At 43.4% G+C, this 23625-nt stretch overlaps 1 long non-coding RNA gene across 3 annotated transcripts in view; it reads left to right on the top strand.

Moving 5' to 3' along the window:
* The window catches only part of LOC135228564 (uncharacterized), a 108270-nt gene that overhangs the window by 70817 nt on the left and 13828 nt on the right, over nucleotides 1–23625 (top strand). Inside the window, exon 4 of one of the 3 annotated variants that reach the window (XR_010319110.1) lies at nucleotides 18694–18757. The exons of the other annotated variants lie outside the window; for them this stretch is intronic. This is a non-coding gene — a long non-coding RNA (uncharacterized LOC135228564). Of the gene's footprint in view, nucleotides 1–18693; nucleotides 18758–23625 lie in introns of those variants that run through there. 3 annotated transcript variants of the gene reach the window in all.

Below are 23625 nucleotides of genomic sequence, written 5' to 3' on the forward strand. Positions count from 1 at the left end.
TCCTTGATCAAAACATTCAGTAATGACAGCCTGGCCCCATCCATTTCTTCTGGTCCCATAGTAATGCAGTAGTATTTTATGGCGGCAATTAAACCTGTAGTCCATTTATTTCTCTGGTTTCTGGGTCTCCTTCTTTCTCTGCTGTTCCAGGCATATAGAGACCAATTGTTGCATCCTGGCTGGCTACTTGCAAGCTTTTAAGACCCCAGACACTACTTACCAAATTAGGAAGTAGAACAGAAACTCTAAAACAATATTAGGCCAATTGACTATATAGACCCACAAAGCCATGACCTACCCTAAGTGTTCAAACCAAGAAAACTAATCCCAAGTAGTGTTTACTTGTACCTAAGTAGTGTCAGCAGGTGCAGACTCTTCTTCTTCTTCTTTTTCTTTTTTTGTTTGGCTGCTGTTGTAGTTCTAAAATTGTGTAAGACACTTTATTTGCCATTTCACCCCCTCTCCCCTTTCTTTTCTCCTGCTGTACAGATTAATGGTAACAGCTGTGTTAATCTGGTTGTATATTGTTTTATATATATAGTCACTGTAATTTTAAAACATAAATGAAAATGCTAATAGGAAAAAAGATTTAGCAAAAGAAAATTAAGACTTTAGGGTCAGTCAGACCTGTGTTTGAATCTTGACTCCACAAGTTATTAGCTGTGTGACTTCTGTCAAAGAACTTAATATTATCAAATCTCGGTTTAGCCTTCTACAAAGTAGAAGTGATAGCTACTTCAAAGAGTTGTTAATAACGATAACATATACTATGTGCCAAGAAGAAAAAATTACAAACAAGAGAAGAGAATCTGTGTCCCTGTATCCAGGTAGAACTTAATGTAAATCACCCTGCTTACCAGCCCAAAGCTCTCAAGAATGGATTTTTATATCACTTTTCTGTCTCATGGCTAACGAAGCCCAAGTGTATTAGACAGCGTCTTAAGTGCCAGCTTGGTTTGCCCACCGATGCCCTCCATTAGAATGCAATCTCCAAAGGCCAGGGACTAGTCTGTCCTCTTCACAGTTGAATCCCCACACCCAACAGAGTGCCCGACTCTATATAGGTGATCAGTAAAATTTCCTGAATGAATCAATGCACCCAGGAAGTCTGACATGGATTATATTCTTCAAGTAACAGTGTCTTTATCACCATATCACAGGCTGCTCTCAAGTCCTGCAGAAATGTGATGTTGTTTTAGAAACAGAGAATAGCCTAGATCTGTGGCACATATGGAAATACAACTCAAAGGTACACAGACCTTCCAGGGAACATGTCAGGAATGTCAGTGTCCTTCCCAAGGATAGGATGCTGGCCTCAGCTTTTTTTTTTTTTTTTTTCTTCCCTTAGTTATATAATGCATTCTATTACCTTTTCCTAAAAACTTTTAGTTTCTTTGCCTGAGATAGTTTCTTTTTATTTCCATGAACTCCATTCTAGTACGTTACATTGCTGTTTTGGTTTACAGTCCAGATTTAAACTCAAGAAACTAACAAATATGTTGTATTCTACTTAAAGAAAACTTGGTATACCAAAATCCAAGTTTATAAAATGCATAAATATGGCCAAGGTGATGAGCACCTCAAAAGATCCTAAACTTGCAAAAGTAATCATCTCTGATGTCTGGTAAAAAGTCAACTCATTAACATACTTACACAGTACTCGGTTTGCAAAATCTTGACTTACAATCACTTGAGGATGTCTAAAGTGAGATTCATGTAAAGTGGGGCGAACCTGCAGAAATATTTTGCTGTGATTGTTAGTGTTAGTGAACCAGCATGTTTACGTCACCCTTATTTCAGAATCTTTTACTATGCAATACTAAAAATTGCCATTTTAACTTTGAGTAGTGTGAAAGAAAGAGAAAGGAATGAAAGACGAATGATTTGGGCTCAAGCTGGCTTTTTCCAGGCCAGGGCTAATTGTTTGCATGAAAATCTCTTAATGTTGGCCAAGATTTCTCAAAGGCAACTTCAGGCTGCTGGCGCCATCAAAGAAATTATTCCCTGAAGAAAGCCAAAGTGTGTAGAGCCTCTTCAGGGTCCCTTTCTGGTTGGGCTCCAGGGGACAGCAGAGTAGATTCTTGCTTGGATGACCAACCCTCACATGTGCCAGCACCTCCTTGAAAGGCAGAAAACATTTCTGCCCCCCAACAGGGTGATGCAAATTGTTAAGTGTTTGGCTGCTAACTGAAAACTTGGCAGTTCTAATCTACCCAGAGGCGCCACAGAAGAAAGACCTGGCTTTCAAAAGGTCAGCCATTGAAACCCCTGTGGAGCACAGTTGTCCTCTGACACACACAGGGTCTCCATGAGTTGGATTTGACTCAGTGGGAACTGTTTTTTACTGGGTCAGCTCTGCTGCTACAGAGCCATCTGCCTTGTCCAACATCTATGGCAGCAAGACCCCTAGCCAGGGTGATCACAGAGCTGAGCAAAACTGATTGGCCTCTGGTTGGGGATGGGGGTGGGGGGCTGGTTTATAAATCATTGCTTTTCTTCAAACCTCCACCCCAAGTAGTATAATGTAAAAACCAGGCTGAGAGCCCTTGATACTTCCTTGCTCCAGGTGATCTCCAGGCCCACCACTTTAGTCAGGCTTAGTTTCCCTGGAGAGAATTACTGAGCCTCTCTGTTCGTTGGTTCATTCCTCACCTTGAAGATGATAATGTCATCACTCTTCTGAGGCTGTCCTTAAGGTTAACAGTGATACAGGGGCAGGTGACCTATGAACAGGCTGTACTGTGGCTTTTGTGAGCTCTGGGCACTTTTGAAGAAGCCCTGCTGGCGTAGTGGTTAAGTGCTCAGCTGCTAACTGAAAGGCCAGTGGTTTGAGCCCACCAGCCACTCTGCAGGAGAAAGATGTGGCAGCCTGCTTCTGTACAGATAACAGTGTTGGCAACCCTATGGGGCAGTTCTGCTCTGTCCTGTAGGGTCACTATCAACTTGATGGCAATGAGTAACAGGGGCACTTTTGCATTTGTAAACCCTTCCTACATTAAAAAGACTGTGTTGGTGTAGAGATAAATATACTATTATATATTGAAACTTTCATTTGACCCGAAAATTAGTTTGTTTTTTTTCTTTCTAGTTGTAAAAGTAACAAAAACATTTTCATGGGCCCTAAAACGATGTGGGCTGTTGTACTGTGCCTGCTATGCCTGAGGCTAAGTTGGCCTCATCCATGAGGTGACTCCGATTGTGATATTTCTTGTACCATGTGTACTGTCATCTAGTAGTTAAGAGTTAGGACTTGGGAGTTAGAGAGATCTAGATTCGAATCTCTGCTGTATTAGCTGTGGTACCTTGGGTGAGTTATTTAACTTCTCTGAGCCTCACTTGCCTCATGTGTAAACTGGAGAAAATGAAATTTCCTCAACAGGATTGATGGAAAGATTAAATACTTAGAATAGTTTTTGTCAAGTATTAAATTCTCCTTAAATGGAATGATAAGGATCCCTGGGTGGTGTAGAGAGTTAAGCACTCAACTACTAGCCAAAATGTTGGCAGTTGAAACCCACCCAAAGGCACCTCAGAAGAAAGGCCTGGAGATCTGCTTCTGAAAGGTCACAGCCTTGAAAACCCTATAGACCAGTTCTGCTCTGACACACATGGGGTCCTCATAAGTTGAAATCAATTCAACTGTAACAACAACAACAACTGGAATGATAATACCTCCAATGAGTGTTGTTCTTCAATGTATAACTGACCTGAGGTTCTTTCCATTCCCTGTACCCAGAGCCAGGAGTTCTGGGAGTGAAATGGAATATACAGTTCAGAGGGTTAAGGAGCTATATAGCGGGATCTAGGAAGAGTTTTTAGGAAGAGGTGGCCAGCAGGGAGCACAAGAGGGTTATAAAAATCAGAGTTCATCTTACTCCTCCCTTTGCTAAATGCCACCAAAAAAGTGGGGTAAATGCCACTCTACTGACTATCTAGGGGACTGCCTGTCTGGTTCAGGTAAGGATGGAGTGAGGCAAGATGCACACACGACCCCCTCTGTCTGCTCTAGATTGGCAGGGATCAGGCACAGAGACCTTGTTTCTTCCATCAGTTTGATTTACCCAAGGCGGGGCCCAGCACAGCATGAGGTGTGTGACACTGAAAATAATAATGCAGGCCAAATGGCTCTGGCTAAACTGATGAATTAATTATACACAATAGGAAGACCTACCCTTTTCTGTAAGACACTACAAAGTTGTTTATCTGGTAAACAACAACAACAAAACCTCTCTCCTCCATCAAAGATTACCTCTTCTCCAAGCTTGAAATGTGGGCAAATAAAGACCCTCTTTTAAAATGCAAATTGCTCTGGGATGTTTATGGGGCTGTCAGTCATTCACACTTTAGAGTGAATTAGTTTAGCAAGAATGATTTCCCTCAGCTCTTAACTGAGATCTGCACTGATGCTGAACAGGAGTTTGGATGGGTGAGGAGAAAGGTGGGAGAGTACATTTTGGGCCCCAGGGGGCAGGGTACTCAATGAGAAAACAAGACTGGGGATCTTGCAGTGGCCAGGATGTATCAGGAGGGCATTGGGACCCTGGAAGGGAGATTGGAATGGGGTGAAGAGCAGGACATAGTGAAAGGGAACAGAGAGAGCGAGATGTGGAAGACTCTGATAACCCAGAACTTAAACAAAATAGTGAAATCAGGCTCTTTAAGTGTTTTATGGAAAAAAAAAATTGTAATTTCTCTGGAGACAATGTCCACATTGGTCTCTGCTCTGAAAATTCTTTCCACGTGGCCTGGTAAAGGCCAGGGAGCAAACTTGATTCTCATCTCTCCATCAAACTGAATTTTAATAAGGAGCACTGGTGGTGCAGTGATTAAGAGCTCAGGCTGCTAACCAAAAGGTCGGCAGTTCAAATCCACTAGCTGCTCCTTGGAAACTGTGTGGGATAGTTCTACTGCATCCTATAGGGTCGCTATGAGTCAGAATTGATTTGACAGCAATAAATTTGGTTTGGTTTTGGTTCTGGTAGCACAGTGGTTAAGCACTCAGCTGCCAGCTAAAAGGTTGGTGGTTTGAACGTGCCCAGCAGCTCTACAGGAGAAAGACCTGGGGATCTGCGCCCGTAGATTTCAGCCTAGGAAATCCTGTGGGGCAGTTCTACTCTGTCACATGGGGTCGCTATGAGTCAGAATTGACTTGATGGTGCCCAATAACAACAAGCAAAGGTCAGGAAGCAAGCTTGAGTCTCATCTCTGCGTTTTAACAAGTTAGTTTGAAAATTCTCCAGTTCTGGATTGCTTGGTGGAATCTGAACAGGGACTACATTAAAGATCTGTACTTTCCTATGAATCTCCCTAAATATACATCTTAACCTAAATTTACATATTTATGTATGTACAAACAATACACATCTTCGGGGATATATTTATTTGATGATAATGCACTCATTTCATATGATTATTTATTCTGATACAAAAATGTCACCCACAGTCCTCCTACCCAGCTTTAAAGGGAATCCTTACACTGGCCCAATGCAACGAGGATGAGAAACTCCCTGGTGAATTCAATATTATTCTAGTCCAGAAAACATATTCTTTCTAAAAATCCTCAAGATAAATTGTTTCAAGTATTTACTCTCATTTAAGCATTGGTGGGAGATCCCTGGGTGATGCAAATGGTTAAGCACTTAGCCACTAACCAGAAAGTTAGTGGTTTGAACCACCCAGAGGCCCCTCGCAAGAAAGGTCTGGCAAACTGCTTTGAAAGGTGGTGGGTAGCACAGAGTCCCTGGGGGGTGCGAACATTTAACATGCTCGGATGCTAACTGAAAAGCTGGAAGTTTGGGTCTATGCAGAGGCACCTCAAAAGAAAGGCCTGGCGATTTACTTCTGAAAAACCAGCCACTGAAAACCCTATGGAGCACGGTTCTACTCTGCACACGTGGGGTCACCAGGAGTGGGATGCGACTCGACAGCAACTAGTTTGGTTTTTCAGATGCACAGGCAGAGTCATTGCCTAACCCAGCTAAAGTTTAGTTGGAGGAAAAGCATCTATTCAATGATTATTTAAAGAGCAAAGCTGGGTATTGCTAGATATTTCCATCTTGCTTGTTGGACCTCTATCTTATGAGAGAAACATCTCAGTCTCTTGATATGGTGGTGCCTAAACGTGATAAGGAGTCCCTGGGTGTTGGCCAACAGTTAACATGCTCAGCTGCTAACAGAAAGGCTGGCTGTTCAAGACCACCCAGAGGTATCTTAGAAGAAAGGCCTGGCAACCTACTTCCAAAAAAATCAGCCATTGAAAGTCCTGTGGAGCACAGGTCTACTCTGACACACATGGGGTCACCACGAGTCAGAGTCGACTCAACATAAGCCTATTTTCTGATCTGCAAAATGGGGCTGATGATACACATCTCGTGGGATCATTGTGAGAATAAAGGGGGTGATGCCTGACTCACTGTAAGACAGCACCTTTTATAAAATAGCACCATTCCTGTTACCAGGGTTTGGCTCGTCTCTGGAAGAAAGCATCCACTTGCTAGACAGTCAAGGTCACTTTAGACCCTCACCCCCATCTTAATTTCTACAACCACCCGCCATACACTGTCCTCGCTCTCAAGCCCCGTGGTCCTGTGTTGCAGTCCATGGTAAGGTGGCCTGGCTTATCTAGCCCCTTTCCCCTACTGAAGTCGCACCCTGTTACTCTCTTTTGTCCTGTACATCTACAAACCTGTGGGATTTGCTGGTCATTTGTAGCTAATCAGTCTCATTAAATCTGACAATCCTTGTAGTGCAGTGCTTATGGGTGGCCAATCACCCCTCCTACAGGGCAACAAAAGCGGAAACAATGTTCTCATCGGGGGAATGTGAGCCAACCTACAAAGTAACCAACCTACTGATGTAGGCCTAATCAACATCCTTGGAAGCAACTGTCAAGAAATCAAACAACATATTGCACTGGGCAAATCTACTGCAAAAGATCTCTAAAGTTTTTTAAAGAGTGAAAGTGTCATTTTGATGACTAAGGTGTGTCTGACCCAAGCCATAGTCTTTGCAATTGCCTCATATGCATGTGAAAGTTAAAAAAAAAAAAAAAAAGTTAGGTAATGAAAAAGCAAGACAGGAGAATTGATGTCTTTCAGCTGTGTTCTTGGCAAGGCCTAGTGAACATACCACAGACTGCCCAAAGAACGAACAAATCAGTCTTTGAAGAATATCCCTTTGAAGTGAAGATTGTGAGACTTCAACACACTTACATTGGACGCATCATCAGCAAAGACCAGTCGCTAGGGGAGGACATCATGTTTGGGAAAGTAGAGGGCCAACAAAAATAAGGGAAACCCTTAGTGAGATGGATTGATTGATACACAGCCATAACAATGGGCTCAAACACACCAACAATCACGAAGATGATGCAGGACCAGGCAGCGCTTCATTTTGTTGCACATGGGGTGGCCATGAGTCGGAGCCAATTCAATGGCAATTTGACAAAACCAACAACAACAAGAAAAAGATCATAGGAAAAGATTTTAATAAAAAATGTAAATATTATAACTTTTAGTCAAATTCTGTGGAGAAAATGTTAAGATAGTTTTGTAGACTGGTAAAGCATTCCACCAGGTCAAACATTGTTTACTTGTTTAAAAAAAAAAAATGCTTTGGGACAGATGATGCATTCTGAAGATTGCCCGCCCATTCTCCACACTCAAATCCATGCACACCCTGTTGGCTAAATGCTAACCAAAATCTTCCCTTTTATGTGAAAAAGTGACTCGTAAACCAGATTATTCGTTAAGCTAGATTTCAAAACTCTCCCTCCAGGTGTGTTTCCAGCAGGGTCAGAGAGAGGGGGTTTTATCATTATTTTTCATCTGGGGGGAGGCAACCAGGGAATCATAAATAAAAATGGTTCCCCTTCCCCATTTGCATTTCACCTCTCTCCCCTTACTCTCAATTTCCAAAGACAAATGTCCCCTTGTCTCCTGTGAATTCTGGTATATCTTCTGCAGGCATTCTCTTAGATAAAAATGGGAAGAAGGCCACAGTCCTGGGTCCTCCCAGCCTCAAGAGTGAGCAAATTGGTTTGCAGCATGCCAATGCCAAGGTCATAAAACAGTGAGGATCCCCCACGAAATCTGGGCTGCTGTCGTGACATGTTTTCATATGCAGTTAACGGATACAGATAAAGGGCAAAACCAAAACCAAACCTGTTGCCGTTGAGTTAATTCTGACCCATGGCAATCCTATAGGATAGAGCAGAACTTCCCCATAGGGTTTCCAAGGCTGAAACCTTTATGGAAGCAGACTGCCACATCTTTCTCCATAAAAAAAAACAAAAAAAACAAAAAAAAACTAGTAGCTGGGTTTGAATTTCGACGTTTCACTTAGCAGCCATGCGCTTTAACCACTGCACCACCAGTGCTCCCCCAATAAAATGCTTCATAAGGGAAGGGAGATCAAGGGTGAAGGAGCAATGGATGGCTTCTCAGAGACCTGTAGCCTGGCACATGCGCAAAAAACCTAGTTGATGTAGAGTTGACTCCAACTCATGGTGACCCCATCTATGTGGGTCAGAGTAGAACTGTGCTCCATAGGGTTTTCAATGACTGGTCTTTTGAAAGTAGATCCCCAGGCCTCTGAGTGGACTCGAACTTCCAACCTTTTCTGTAGAAGCTGAGAATGTTAACCGTTTGTACCACCCAGGGTATCCCTGACCAGGCTACAGGTCTCTGAGAAGCCAGAGCCCCAGGTAGGAAGCGTGGCCTGGACTCTGAGCTGCGCGGCAGGTCCCATCACACCTACAGATTTCTGAATTGCCCAGGCAGAAATCCTTCTTACAGACCCTTACTTTCCAGCCTCCACAAGAACGTGACTTTAGGAATTCCTCCCACGCTTACCCCTACCCCTTCCTGTTCTGGGTGCCCCCCGCGCATTTGGAGGCTGGGTGAGGAGGGTGGGTGGATGCAGACTGGTGAAATCAACACTTTTGGGACCCCTCCAGATTGTTTCAGAATCAGCAGGACACATGAGCCAGCCACAATAGGTTCACTTTCATGTGGCTGCTGGAGCAGGCAAGACTCCCAAGTAAAAACTCTGAATGTGAATTTAGCTAGTTTTGGATAAAGACGCCTTTCAGCGTCAATAAACACCATGAATGCAGCGGCGGTGGAGTTACAACTTAATGAGATGAGGGGAAGTGCACCGGGTCAGGCCTCATCTCCCAGCCTCTGTCATGCTAATCAGCTGGGCAGCCGGCAGCTGAAAAACTGCTGGAATTTTTATTTGCATTTCATTTACTGGGAAGGAAATTGACCCAGATGGTCCACAAAGGCTCGGGAAGGCTGGCAGGCAGTGTGGGGCTGCACACTTCTCGGAGGGCCTGCCCTTGTCTGCCCATCCCTCTTTGCGCCTGGGGCATAAAAGATTAAAACAGCGGAAGGGAATTGATTTCATGATTTTAGATAATTTCCCCCAGATTTCAGAAAAGATCTCAAAAAACCTAATTTAATCAACCAGCAGCTCAATAGTAATTAAGGGGAAGAAAAGCTGAGATAATGAAAGAGGTGGTGAGGATTTTTGCTGTTGCTGGTGGGAACCTTTCTTAATTAGGAAAAGTCCAAAAACGAAATGATGTTCGTGGAGACAAGCAGATGCTCAGCGCTTCCGAACTGGTGCCACAGTCAGCCGGTGATGGGTCGCCCACAAAGTTCATCTTCTCTGGAGAAAGCCAAACAATTGGCCACGGAGGGGTCTGCTTGGCTTTTCCATGAGTGTTTGCCTGAACCTTAAGGGCTGTGACCTTGGGGTGATTTCGGGGTTGTCTTGGCATAGTCTCCAAGTGGGGTCCTGTCTTGGTTTCCTAGTACTGCTGTAGCAGAAATACCACAAGGGGGTGGCTTTAAAGAACAGAAATGCATTTTCTCACAGGTCCGGAGGCTAGAATTTAGGCCACTGGCTCTGAGGGAAGGCTCTCCGTTGGCTCTGGGGGAAGATACTTGTCTCTTCTAACTTCTTTAGCCCCAGTGTTCCTTAGTTCCTTGGTGATCCCCACTTGGCATCTATATTCTCCAGTACATGTTTCCCTGTCTCTGTGTCTTTTCTGCTCCTTATAGCTCAGAAGTGATTAGGTTTAGGTCACTCTCTACACTGATATGGCCTCAACATAACAAAGAAACCCCTATTCCCAAATGGGACAACAGTCACAGGTATGGGGGGATTCCAGCACATATTTTGCGGAGACACAATTCAATCCACAGCAAGTTCCTTCCAGCAGAGGCTCATACCCGTTCAGGTTAGACTCCCCGTCTGTCTTAGGCTGGGTTCTCTAGAGAAGCAAAACCAGTAAAGTATATAAATATATATAGAGAGAGATTTATATCAAGGAAATGGCTCATGCAGTTGTAGAGGCTGGAATGTCCTAAGTTCGTCTCTCAGAATAGAGGCCTCTCCTGACTCACGTACCCATAGAGGCTGGCGAACCCAAGATCAGGTCAGAGAGCAGGCTCTTGCTCACAGGCTGCAAAGACTGATGAATCCCAAGATTGGTAGGCAAGATAGCAGGTAAGTTGCTAGCTCAAGTCCCAAGAACCAGAGGTCAGACGAACAGGAGCCAGCTGGAGGATACAGAATGAGCAAAGGCCCACGAGCCTTACAAGAATGTCCACTTATATTTGATGCAGACCACATGCCCAAGGAAACCCCTTTTCGACGAATTGGCTGCTCACAGCAGATTCCATCATGGAGGTGATCACATAATATCAAATCTCATCATGGAAATGATCAAAACATCATATGACTACCAAACCACTGAGAATCATGGCCCAGACAAGTTGACACACAACCTTAACCATCACACCATCTATCTCATCGTGACCCTTAGCTAGTGTAGGAGTTGGGAGTTTAGCTCTTGGGTCAGGCAGCCTTCCACCAAATCTGGGCTCTGCTGACCACTAGCTCTGTGACCTTGAATGAGTTATGTTTCACCTCTTTGCACCTTGGTTTCTTTGTATGTAAAACACAGGTGATAATAGTAACCTCCTTATGGGGTCCTTATGAATGTGCACAGGGCCAGGAACATGTCATTGTTGTTTGTTGCTGTCGAGTTAGCTCCAACTCATGGCGACATGATGTATACCAGAATTAAATATTGCCCAGTCCTGCACCATCTTCACAATCTTTGCTATTGTTGAGCCCATTCTTGCAGCCACCATGTTAATCCCTCTCATGGAGAGTTTTCCTCGTTTTCATTGACCATCTACTTTACCAAACGTAATGCCTTTTTTTAGCGATTGGTCTTTCCTGATGATGCGACCAAAGTAAGCAAGACAAAATCTCACCATCCTTGCTTCTAAGGCTCATTCTGGCTGTACTTTAAGAGTGGTTTGTTTGTTCTTCTGGCAATCCATGGTGTGTTAAATATTCTTTGCAAACAGCACAATTCAAATAGGTCAATTCTTTTTCAACTTTCCTTTTCTAGTGTCCAGCTTTCACATACATTTGAGGTGATTGAAAAGACCATGGCTTGGGCCAGGTGCACCTTAGTCATCAAAGTGACATCTTTGCTTTTTAACACTTTAAAGAGATCATTTGCAGGATCAGACTGTTGTGATCCGTAGGGTTTCCCTTGGCTGATTTTTTTGGTGGTAGATCACCAGGCTTTTCTTCCTAGTCCATCTTAGTCTGGAAGCTCCGCTGAAACTTGTTCAGCATCATAGCAACATGCAAGTCTCCACTGAAAAACAGTTGGTGGCTGTCCATGAGGTGCACTGGCTGGAAATTGAAAATGAGTCTCCCACATGGGTAGTGCGAATTCTACCACTGAACCATCCCTGGCCTCCTAAAGCATCCTTTAGCTGGTGCATAATGAGCATTGTAACTAATTGAAAATAAAGTTTTAGTTAACTATAATGTAGAGAGAAAAGAAAATGTTGGGGCTCCTCACTCTTCACTTTCTCACCCCTCGAGGATGGGGCAGGAAAAGGTCCAGGCAGAATCCCTAGACACCTGGCGAACCAGGCCCCCTTTGGACAGTTAATGGACCTTGGTACCAGGAATTGCTTTCCACTGAACGTCAGTGAAGAAAAGACCTGGAAATTACTCTTCTCGGCCTCTTGAAGATATGTGTTCTGCAAGTAATCCAGCATCCTAGACCACCAGGGCATAGTGAGGCTATGACCCAGTGACCTCCAGGAATCTGTATCTTTCCCATAAGGGGTGGAGGAATTTCCCTCCTGGAAGGCTGGGGTGGGGGAAGGCCGGTAAGTGTAGGGAGGGGAGGAGTTCAAATACACCTCTCTTGAAAGGGAGCATGACCAATGAGTAAGCTAATTCCACTTGGATCCATCTAAGTTCTGAAAGAAGGTGCCATCTGTCATGGTGCATGCAGGGTGGTGATGGCGATAGCAACCCTGTCTCAGCCCAGCCTGTCCTAGCAAGAGTAGAATTTTGAAGTGCCATCATGGGAAGAGGCTCTGCATCAGAGATCTTGGTTTCTCAGGAATGCTAGCTTAAAGTAGTGAGGGAGCCATCAGGATGGGCACCCTAGGATGGTGGTTTCAACCAGGAATGATTTTGGTAGACTTTCTAAATAACCTCCCCCTCCAAGGAACATTTGGCAATGTCTAGGGGCATTTTTTATTTTTTTAAGAATCCTGATGGCACAACAGTTAAGTGCTCGGCTGCTAACTGAAAGGTTGGAAGCTCAAACCCACCCCTCAGCTCTATGGGAAAAAGGCCATGCTATCTGCTCCCATAAAGATTACGGCTAGGAAACCCTATGGGGCAGTTCTACTCTGTCACATAGGGTGGCTATGAGTCGGAATTGACACTCAACGGCACCCGGCAATAACAACAGGGACATTTTTGGTTGTCACAATTGGGAGGGGCATGCTATTGGCATCCAGTGGGTTGAGGCCAAAGATGCTGGTAAACATTCTACAAAATATAGGACAGCTCCCCACAACAAAGAATTATCTGGCTCCAAATGCCAATAGTGCTGAGGTTGGAAAAACATGGTCTAGGGAACATTGTTCTTGCTCTTGCAAGAGCTGTCAGCATTGGTTGCAGAAGTGGCTGGGTGGCAGTGTTGACAAAAGATGCTGATGAAAATAGTGGGTTTAGTATTGGCTGAAGCGTTGACCAGGAACTCTGGTGGCGCAATGGTTAATTGCTCAGTTGCTAACCAAAAGGTTGGTGGGATCATTATGAGCTGGGATCAACTTGATGGTACCCAGCAACAATGAATGGTTGGCCAAGGTGGTGGGTTGCATCTCTGAAGGCAGAGGACAATAACTTACAGCCACAGTTGCTAAGCAAGCTGACCGTGTGGGCAGTTACACCAGATTTGTATCTCACTTAGAAACCCAAGGGAGCAGCCCTATAGGGTCATTATGAGTCAGAATTGACTCAAAGGCAATGGGGTTTTTCAACAGTCAGTAGCTGGTGACCTTAAGGAAGTTATTTAACCCCTCTGAGCATCAGTTTTCTCTTCTATAAAATAGGAGTGATAATATTGCGACCTCCTAGGGCCACTGTGAAATGTAAAGGGCATAATGTGTGGTAGAGTGTTCAACACCGGGAACCTCTACTCTGTGGGAATCTTAAGCAAGTTTCCCCTTCAGGAAGTAATGGCAGGTGGAGGATCAGCTGAGAATGGGAGCAGAGATGTGAGTACAAGGAATGGAGGCAGCTAGGGTTGGGGAAGAAATGTTTGAGATACAGCCCTCTCCTTGGTGATTTGCAAGAAAAAAAAAAAAAGTGGTAGCAAGAGGACCCAATCATTTTCCCAAAAGGATCAAAGGATCACAGTTGTGTTGGGTCATCAAGGCTGTCAGGGGAAGGATCTCTCCTTGTAAGGGTAGGGACTTATGCAGGTGTCAGCCCAGGAGTAAGAAGGGACCACTGATAGCACTTTACAGTATCCTCAGAGACTTTCTTCACCCAATGAAATTTGAATTATCTCTTTCAGGCTCTCTATAATTCCCATTGACTGACCCCACACTTACAGAGAGCCACCTCCATGGTGGGTGAGGAACTACAGGAGTGCTTTTTAGCCAGGTTGCCACTCTCCTGCTCAATGTGGAAGCCTGCAGGTGATGCAGTGGGAGCACCACCTGGGAGTAAGGAAGACTGTGGGAAGCATGTTTAGAACCACTGGGAGACACATTGTTTAGGTCTAGATGTATCAGACACCAAGTCTAGCACGCGCATCCGTTCTATTTCCTCAAATAAGGAGATAGGGTCTATCAGAGAGTCTGGTAGAGTTATCTGCAGGCCCAGCCCAGCTCTTGCAGCTCTGCCAGGGGCCTTTGGATTAAGCAGGAAAAGAGCCAACTATTTGGAACTGGTCCCCAGCTCATGGTAGAAGTGTCAAGGCATCAAAATGTGGGGTGCAGAGCAGCTCCCAGAGAGGAAGATTTTGAACTATGGCTGAACCACACCTCTGCATCAATGAACATTACAAAATCCTTGGTCATCTCTGATTTCAAAGTCACCGACCACCAACTCCTAACAAGGTGGTTGGGAATGTCAGGAGAAGCAGGGACTTTTGTGTAATAGTTACGACAATGCAGCAAAAGCCTTCAGAAAAAAACAAGCAAACACACAAACAAAAACCTATGGCTTAAGAAGCTTCTGAAGCCAGTGGAGGAAGTTGTATAGAAGCAAGCCTGGCAAACAGGCCCAACTGGAGCAAGCAACCGCAAGGGACATTTACAGGGAAAGACTGTTAGCAGGGCTCCAGACACATGAGAGACCTGAGACACCCCTTGAATTTTTCCTATTAATAAAGCCAATTCTGGAGGAGGAGGAGAAGCAGCAGGAGAAAAAGAAGGAAACAGACTTTTATAAGCTTGTAGAAAAACATACTGTATTTTTTCACAAATAACACTCCCATGTAAATAACGCACCCATGCAGGAAACACGTGGCACGCTAGGCTTACAAAAGTAGTAGTGTGTGTGGGGGGGAGGTACATGATTGGCATAAAAATGTATAACGTGCATGCTATTTGCGTAAAAATATGATTAGCAGCTAGGAATGTGGATCTGGACTTGGTGGCAGATGCCACCGCCCTGAGGTCCTATCTGCTCATCTTAAGAGACTAGGGAAGCCAACCACCATTCCCCAAAGTGAGTGTCTCTCAGTCCAGGCTGCTGGTTCAGTCACAGCATGTGTGCCCTGGGTTTTGCTCTGTGCTAAAAGATGGGCTAGGTCTCCAAAGAAGCAGGTTTACTCCTGAAAAACCAACATTTTGCATAAGGAAAGGTGGCAAACGACCTTGAGCTGCAGTACCGAACCCCATGCCTTTGCAAGTACACGCTCCACTCCATAGGCAGCCTGACTCCTCTTCCCCAGGGGCAGTAAGGGTCCTAGACAAATGGGGATCCATGGAGGATGAACATGCTTCCCAGTCACAAGTGATGAGACCCAGGTCACTGTAATGGAATCAAATCTTTCAGTGATCACCACTTGTCTACCTCTAAGCTCAAGACCTGGAAAGGTGAGTCCCCCGGAGCTTGGGGGTCTCAAGTGGCTCTTCAGTATCCAGGGTGTAGATTGGTAACAGTAGAATTTCTTGAGCAGACTGTGCAAGTGATGGGCGAGGTGGACACAGCTGCTGAGGCGTGTCCTGATCTTCTAGAATCAACGGAGGTGGCGGTCCTCCCAAGGACTAACTCCAGCCTCCTCCAAGTTTTGTCCCTTTATTGCTGTTACAGTGCAGATTAGAAACAGGCATGCCACTTGGTTTCCCATTTGATTGATCTACAGTGCAGATCTACAAAGCAAACAAACTCCGTCCAGCCTCCTTCTCTCTTCAGTGCTTTATTCTAGGGAACTCCACTGCCTGAAAGCTGACAGCTTTTAGTTACAGGATCTACAGTGCCTGGGAAGGGGAAGAGAGTTTGAAGACGTGAGGGCTAAGGCACCAGTGTTGTCTTTATACCAGAGGAATTGGCATTTGCTGACGGCCTCATCACAGAATCTCTGTCCTTACATTTCCCCAGTTGTCACAGAGTCGACTCCAACCCATGGCAACCACATGTGTTTCAGAGTCAGAGTAGAGCTGTGCTTCATGATGTTTTCAATGGCTGATTTTGGGGGGAGCAGATCACCAGGCCTTTCTTCTGAGGTACCTCTGGGTGCACTTGAACATTCAACTTTTCAGTTGAGCTTGTTAACCACTTGCACCACCCAGGGACTCCCCACATATGGTACTTAGGGGAAAAAATTCAGAAAGATCCCGATGTATTTGGATTTCCACACTCAGTAGCTAGACTAAGTGTGCAGGACAGTGCTATTTGCCCCAGAATACTTACTTATAAGAGTTCGGTGTTCTGGGGTATTAAATCCACTGCATGTTACCAGACAGTAATTTTTAATAGGAATAAGTTTTTCTAAAAATCAGATTTTGCCTGTGGGTTTTATCAGCTAAGAAAGTGTCTTAGTTACCCAGTGTTGCCACAATGCCAATACCACAAGTGGGTGGCTTTGAAGAACAGAAATTTATTTTCTCACAGTTCAGGAGGCTAGAAGTCTGCATTCAGGGTGTGGCTGTAGGGGGAAGGGATCTATCTACAGAAAATAGCGCTGATAGCAATTAATTTTAAATTGCTGAACAGTCTCACAGCTGGTGATGGAAACTGCGATGGCTGATAGAAGCTGCTCATTAGCACCCCTCCTCAAGCGGCGCCCAGGGCACGCGCCCTACCTACCATGCCTTAGTTACACCTCTGCTTGGGGGAGGTACTTCCTTGTCTGTCTCAGCTTCTAGTAGCTGCCAGCCATCTTTGGAGTTCCTGGGCTTGTAGGTGGGTCTGTCTCTGCCATCCATCTTCCTCGCCTGTCCATGTATGTCTCTCTGTCCATTTTGCTCCTTTTATCACTCAAAAGTGATTAAGTTTAGGACCCACCCTGCACTGGTATGATCTAATTAACATAACAAATAAAAACTATTTCTAAACAGAATCATATCCATAGGTATAGGGGTTAGGATTCCAACATACATTTTGGGGAGGACACAATTCAATCCATAACGGATGGATGTCCAGTCACCCCGGGAGGCTGATGCATTTCAAAGTGTAATGGAGATGGTGTCTGGAGACTAGAGGGCCCTAGAGGTTCTTGTGTGCCTTTGCCAAGATGTGAGAGTAGCAGATATGGCTAAACTCCTAGACCTGGATGAAGCTGGTGTCAGTCCCCCCACTCTCGAGACAGCTGGTGATGCTCAGGGCTCCACTCCACAAAGAATGTAAACCTCAAGGATCTCAAGAGGGAATCATCAGATACCTTGAAAAGAGATAATAGCTATATTTTAATCTGCCCAAATTTTCTTTTAGCACTCTGTGTTATACATATTATCCTGCTTAAAACAAGAATTTTTTTCCTGTTCCAATCATTATGACTTTTTCTATACTATTTAAAAATTAAAACTAGCCCATTATAGTTGGGGCCTCTCTTGAAACCACTCACTGGGGTCACTGGCTCCTCCCGGCTTCTTCTGATGAGCTGGGGGCACTTGCACCGGCTGCCTACCGCATACCAGTGCCGATCAGCACCTGTACTGGGTAGGTCGCTTAGCACTTTTGTCCAGGTTTTAGCTTTCTCATGTGTAGGTGGGGTTTAAAACCTCACAGGTATACTATTTTAACATTTTACAAAAAAAGGTTAGGAAAAAATGAGAAAAAAAAAATGCTGCAGAATGGTGGCGCAAATAGGGTTGGCTGCAGAGTCAGTCAATATGTGTTAGTTTTCTTCATTCATTTCTTTTTGTCTTATACTCATCTTTCCTCCCTGCCTTCCTTCTTCCTTCTTTCCCTTCTCCTTTCCCTCCTTCTCTCATTTCTCCCTTCCTTTCCTTCATCCTTCTTTCCCTCCTTCCTTTCTCCCTCCCTCCTTCCTTCTTTTCCTTTCTTCTTTCCCGCCCTTCCTTTCCTCCTTCCTTCCTTAAATCACTGCCTTTCCCCCTCACCTTGTTTCCTTTCACAGCAGAAGCCACTGAATTTCTCAGTCTGAAACACAATTGACTCTGTACCCCAGTAGCCTACTGGGAATAACAAACACTAAGCCAGTACTAGACTGTGGTGCCTAATGCTACGTTATCTGTAGGACTTTCTGTTTTTTACTGACTGTTGGCAGACTAGGAGAAAAACAGAGCTTCTCTATCTAAGGCAGTGATTCTTTTTCTTTTTTCTGAAAAAAAAAAAAAAAAAGCCACTCCTGTCCTTAATACTCTAACGCTTTAGAAGAAACTCAAGAAATGACACTGGACAGGACCTTTTGATGATGAAACCTGTTATTGTTGAGTCAATTCTGACTCATGGTGATTCCGTGTGTTACAGAGGAGAACTGTTCCATAGGATATTGTTGGCTGAAATCTTTACGGAAACAGATTGCTAGGCCTTTCTCCAATGGTGCTTCTGGGTGGATTCAAACTGCCAAAATTTTTGTTAAGTAGCCCAGCACAAATCATTTGAGGTATCTACTTGAAGACAAAAACCAAAAATCCAAGCTCATTGCTATCGAGTCAATTCCAACACATAGCAAATCCTGTAGCACAGAGTAGAACTGTCCCATAGGGTTTCCAAGGCTATAATCTTTATGGGAGCAGACTGCCACATCTTTCTCCCATGGAGCAGATGGTGGGTTCTAACCACCAACCTTTTAGTTAGCAGCCAAGTGCTTAACCACTGTGCCCATTTGAAAACAAGAAGAATGTAAATAACCATTTTGGTCTTTTTCAGTGCCTCTGCAATGGCATCACCAATATGGTGCTCAGACCCCTCTCCTCAGAGTTTCTTGAACAACTCTGGTCAGATCATCTCCCATGGTGTGTGTAATCTCATTGACTCCTCTTGATCCACAAGACTCAAGGTAACAACTGTGAGCTCCACCTGTGGGTAGTGGATACTGTTAGCAGGAGAAAAGCACTGCATTCTTACCTGTTTACTTTCTCAGACTGATACAATGTCTTCTCTGATACAGCTTTTAAACTGAAAGATAAGAGGATGCCTGTGATGCAAAAGATGTGGTTTTCAGCAATACATTTGGTAAGGCACTCATGATGTTGTTAATGGAGTGGCCAGGCAAATTCACTGCTGTGTGGCCAACTGTGGAGTCCAGGGTGGTGCAAATGGTTAATGAGCTTGGCTGCTAACTGAGAGGTTGGAGGTTCGAGTCCACCCAGAGGCAGCAAGGAAGAAAGCTTTGGTGATCTACTTCTGAAAACCCTATAGAGCACAGTTCTACTCTGACACACATAGGGTCACTGTGAGTCAGAATTGACTCAACGACAACGGGTTTTTTTTATTATGGCCAACTATAGGATCACTATGAGTCAAAATTGACTCGATGGCAATGGGTTTGGTTTTTTGTTTTTTTATACAAAGAGCACTGAATTCAATAATTACTTGTGGATGAATGCTTTACTAGTCAGGGTTCTTTGGTTGCAAGGTACAGAAACTGATCATGGTTAACTTAGCAAAACAAGAATCCACAGGACAGTTATGGGGTAACTTACAGAATTAAAGAAAGCGCTGAAAAAATCAGACCAGGAAAGAAACCAGGAGAGCTTTAGAGATCTAGCCAGAACTAAAGGGCATGACTGTTTTGACCAGGGACACAATAGAAGACCCCAGGTAGAATGGGAGAAAAATATAGACCAAAACTCAAATTCCTAAAAAAGGCCATATGTACTGGACCAATAGAGACTAGAGGAACCCCCAAGAATATCACTCTAAAATATCCTTTGAACTTGGAATTGAAGCTATTTCTGCAGCTCACATTTCAGCCAAATAATAGATTGGCTTATAAACAATATCACAATACCGTGAGTAATGTGCTCCCTTAAACAATAAACTATATTAGACCAAATGGTCGCTATTTACCTAAAAGCAAAGATAAGAAGGCAAGGAGGGGAAGAGAAGCTAGATCAAAGTAAACAGAACAAACAATGGAAATAATGAGAATACTGACACTATGTAAAAATTGTAAGCCGTGGCACAAAACAATTTATATAAAATTTGTTAAAGGGGAACATAATTTGTCGTGTAAACTTTCCCTGAAAACACAATAAAATATTATTAAAACAAAAAAAGAACTAAAGGGCAGTCTCTTTAGGGATCTCCCAAGGAAATTACTCTGCCTCAAACAATTTCCAGTCTTGTGTCACTGCCCAAGATTCAGATTCCCCAGAAAGGAAGTCTCAATGGCCAAGCTTAGATCAGAAAGGAGAGAGAGGGCAGTTTGTGGTTAATATAGAGAACCACATGGAATGGGGAAAGATAGTCCTCCAAAGAAATGCAATGCTATTAACAGAAGGATGGAAGGAATTCTAGGAAGGTAAAAACAACACTGTCTCCTTGGAAAGAAGTTTCTGTGACAAACTGTAAGGTTCTGTCCTTGAGCATGACCTATTCAACATTTTTATCAGGATCTTGAACCTGAGAATATGACCCAAAGCTAAAAGGAGAGATAATGATGTGGATAATGGCCCAGTGGATGACTGGGTTGAATTGTGGATGATATTATACCTGTTGCCATCAAATCGATTCCAACTCACAACAACCCTGTAGAACAGAGTAGAACTGCTCCATAGGGTTTCCAATGTTCTAATTTTTACGAAAGCAGGTTGCCATATCTTTTTCCCATGGAGCAGTTGGTGGGTTCAAACCACTGACCTTTCGGTTAGCAGCCAAGCACTTAACCACTTTGCCACCAAGGCTCCTTACAAAAGACATTATAGGCCATGATATATGGAGAAAGTCCTGGATTAAGGTTAAACAATTACATATAACTCTCTCAAACCCTCCTTAATAACATTCCTAATGGTGAAATATTAGAGGCATTCACATAAAATCAAGAACAAGCAAGGATGTTTTGTTATTTAACACTACTCTGTAATTTCTGGCCAACATAACTGGAAAATTAGAAACTGCCAACATACTATGTTGTATGACTCCAGGGAACATCATTCATATCAGTCTATGTAAGCGATGTTATATGGCAGCCTAGGAACGAGAGATGTAACTATTGCAAAGGAGAGGAAAAAAGAATCATTATATACAAATAATATAATTTCCAGGGAGCCTTAGTGGAGCAATGGTTAAACGCATGGCCGCTAACTGAAAGGTCAGTGTTTCAAACCCAACAGTTGCTCCAAGGGAGAAAAGACCTAGCCATCTGCTCCTTAAAGATTACAGCCTAGAAACCCGCTGGGGCAGTTTTACTCTGTCCTATAGGGTTGTTATGAGTCAAATTGATTCAACAGCACACAACAACAAGAACAAATGTAACTTCCACCTAGAAAATGCAAAAACTGAAAAACTATTAAAATGAATGAAAGCATTCATCTAGGTGACGGGATATAACATAAATACAAAAAAAATTAACTTTTAACGCAAGTACCCACTACACATAATACACACACACACAACCTAGGAATAATCTCAACAAGAAATATGCAGGATTTATACAGAAAATAATAAACTATGAATATTTATTGAGGGCTAGAAATACTGCTTGAGCAAATGGAGAGACATACCGTGTCACCGCACGGTATCGTAAACAAGCAATTCTTTTCAAATTATTAATGTTAAATGTTATTCCAATAAAAATCACACTGAGATTACCATTCCTTTGGAACTAAATGTAATTCAAAGTTTAGATAAAATAATAAGTGAAAAAACTAAGAAAACGAAGTCCAGTGAGGGCTTTTTCTGTGTTGACTTGTATATTGTATAGCTATAATAATAAAAGTGTGCCCTGGGACAAGAATAGACAGAAAGATCAGTAGAACAGAATAGATAACCATATGTAGATCCTAGTATATATGTATATAAACTCAACATGTGAATACATTAACTATTAACAATCAAGAAGGGGGAGATGAATGATTTAATCATTGGTGTAAAGAAATTGGCCATATGAGGAAACAAATCCATTTGGATCTTCACACCCAATACAGAAATAAATTTCAGATAGATTAAAGAGCTACACTGAAAAATGAATCCATAATAAACTAGAGTGAAATTTATCTAATTTCTAGACGGAGAGGGGCACTCTAAGAACCACCATCACTGTCATCAACATCATATTTATTGACTCACTTATTATGTGGCAGGTACTGTCCTAAGTACCTTACAAGTATTAACTCATTTTATCCTATTTTACTGATGAGGAAAATGAGGCAGGGAGAGACGAAGTAACTTCCCCAAAGTCACGTACTAAGTGGCAGAAGGACAATTCAAATTCTATGATGCTGGCCCTAAAGCCCATAAAATAAATCACTGAACAAGGCAGGAAGCCCAGGAGGAGCAACCAGGAACAGATATTAGCAACCATGAGTGTACTCAGTAGACCTCAACTGACAAACACCATTTGTCATAGAGCAGCTGTGACTCAGGGCAACCCCATCTGTGTCAGAGTAGAACTGTACTCCACAGAATTTTCAATGGCTGATTTTTCTGAAGTAGATCACCAGACTCCTCTTCCGAGGTGTCTCTAAGTGGACTTGAACCTCCAACCTTTCAGTTAGCAGCTGAGCATGTTAACTGTTTGCACCACCACCCAAGGACTCCTAGACCTCTTGCTGTTGTTGTTGTTGTTAGGTGTCGTCAATTCTGTCTCATGGTGACCCCATATGACAGAGTAGAACTGCTCCATAGGGTTTCCTAAGCTGCAAACTTTATGGAAGCAGGTCGCCAGGTCTTTCTTCCATGGAACCACTGGGTAGATCCAAACTGCTTAGCCATTTGTGTCACCAGATCTCAACTACAGGGAGCAGAATGACCCAGTTCCCACTGCCATGCTGTACCATCCAGCACTTCCCGGTTGCTGCTCCAAGCCAATGCCTGAGTGCAGCAGGGATCCTAAGGCAGACTCATCCCTGGGCCACATGGGACTCTTCCAACTGCTGACTTGGACTCCAGGATTCCTTGGGGCTTTGCCAGACTTTCCTTAAACTGCACAGCAGCCTGGGATACTTCCACCTAACCTTCCGTTCTGCTCACTTTCACTATGGGTTTGATTTGCACCATGATCTGACAGCTCTCCCAACCTTCCTCAGCTACCTGCCTGTTTCCTCTCATGTCCCTTAATAAAATTCTTGCACATTTAACCCCATCTTGGTATTTGCATCTCTGAGAACCCAGACTAACCAAGATGGAAAGATCCGATCATTAAAAATCTAAAGATTTCTCTGCATCAAAAATAAATTGAAGAAAAATATAATACTGGAAAATATTTAAAGAGTTGTCAATAGTTATCAAGAGCATATTATGACTTCCATGTTTAAGTCTTTATCCTCAGGAAAAACAGGAGATGCAAACTCAACCGTAGCAGGCTGTTCCAAATAGTCCTAAATTATGAGCCAGAGCCTGGCAGTATATTTTTTGCACAAGTTGATGTTGGTGGGGAGGAGTGATGTCATGGATTGAAATGTGTCCCCCCAAAATATCTGTCATGATTCCCAGTATTGTATGATTGTCTACCATTTTATCATCTGATGTGATTTCTCTATGTGTTGTAAATCCTATCACTATGATGTTATAAGACAGACTATTGGCAGTTATATTGATGAGATCTACAAGATTAGATAGTGTTTTAAGCCAATCTCTTCTGAGATATAAAAGAGAGAAGCGAGCAGAGAGATGGCGGACCTCATAACACTAAGAAAG

This window comes from Loxodonta africana, chromosome 23 (assembly GCF_030014295.1).
Source record: "Loxodonta africana isolate mLoxAfr1 chromosome 23, mLoxAfr1.hap2, whole genome shotgun sequence".
Classification (NCBI taxonomy): domain Eukaryota; kingdom Metazoa; phylum Chordata; class Mammalia; order Proboscidea; family Elephantidae; genus Loxodonta; species Loxodonta africana.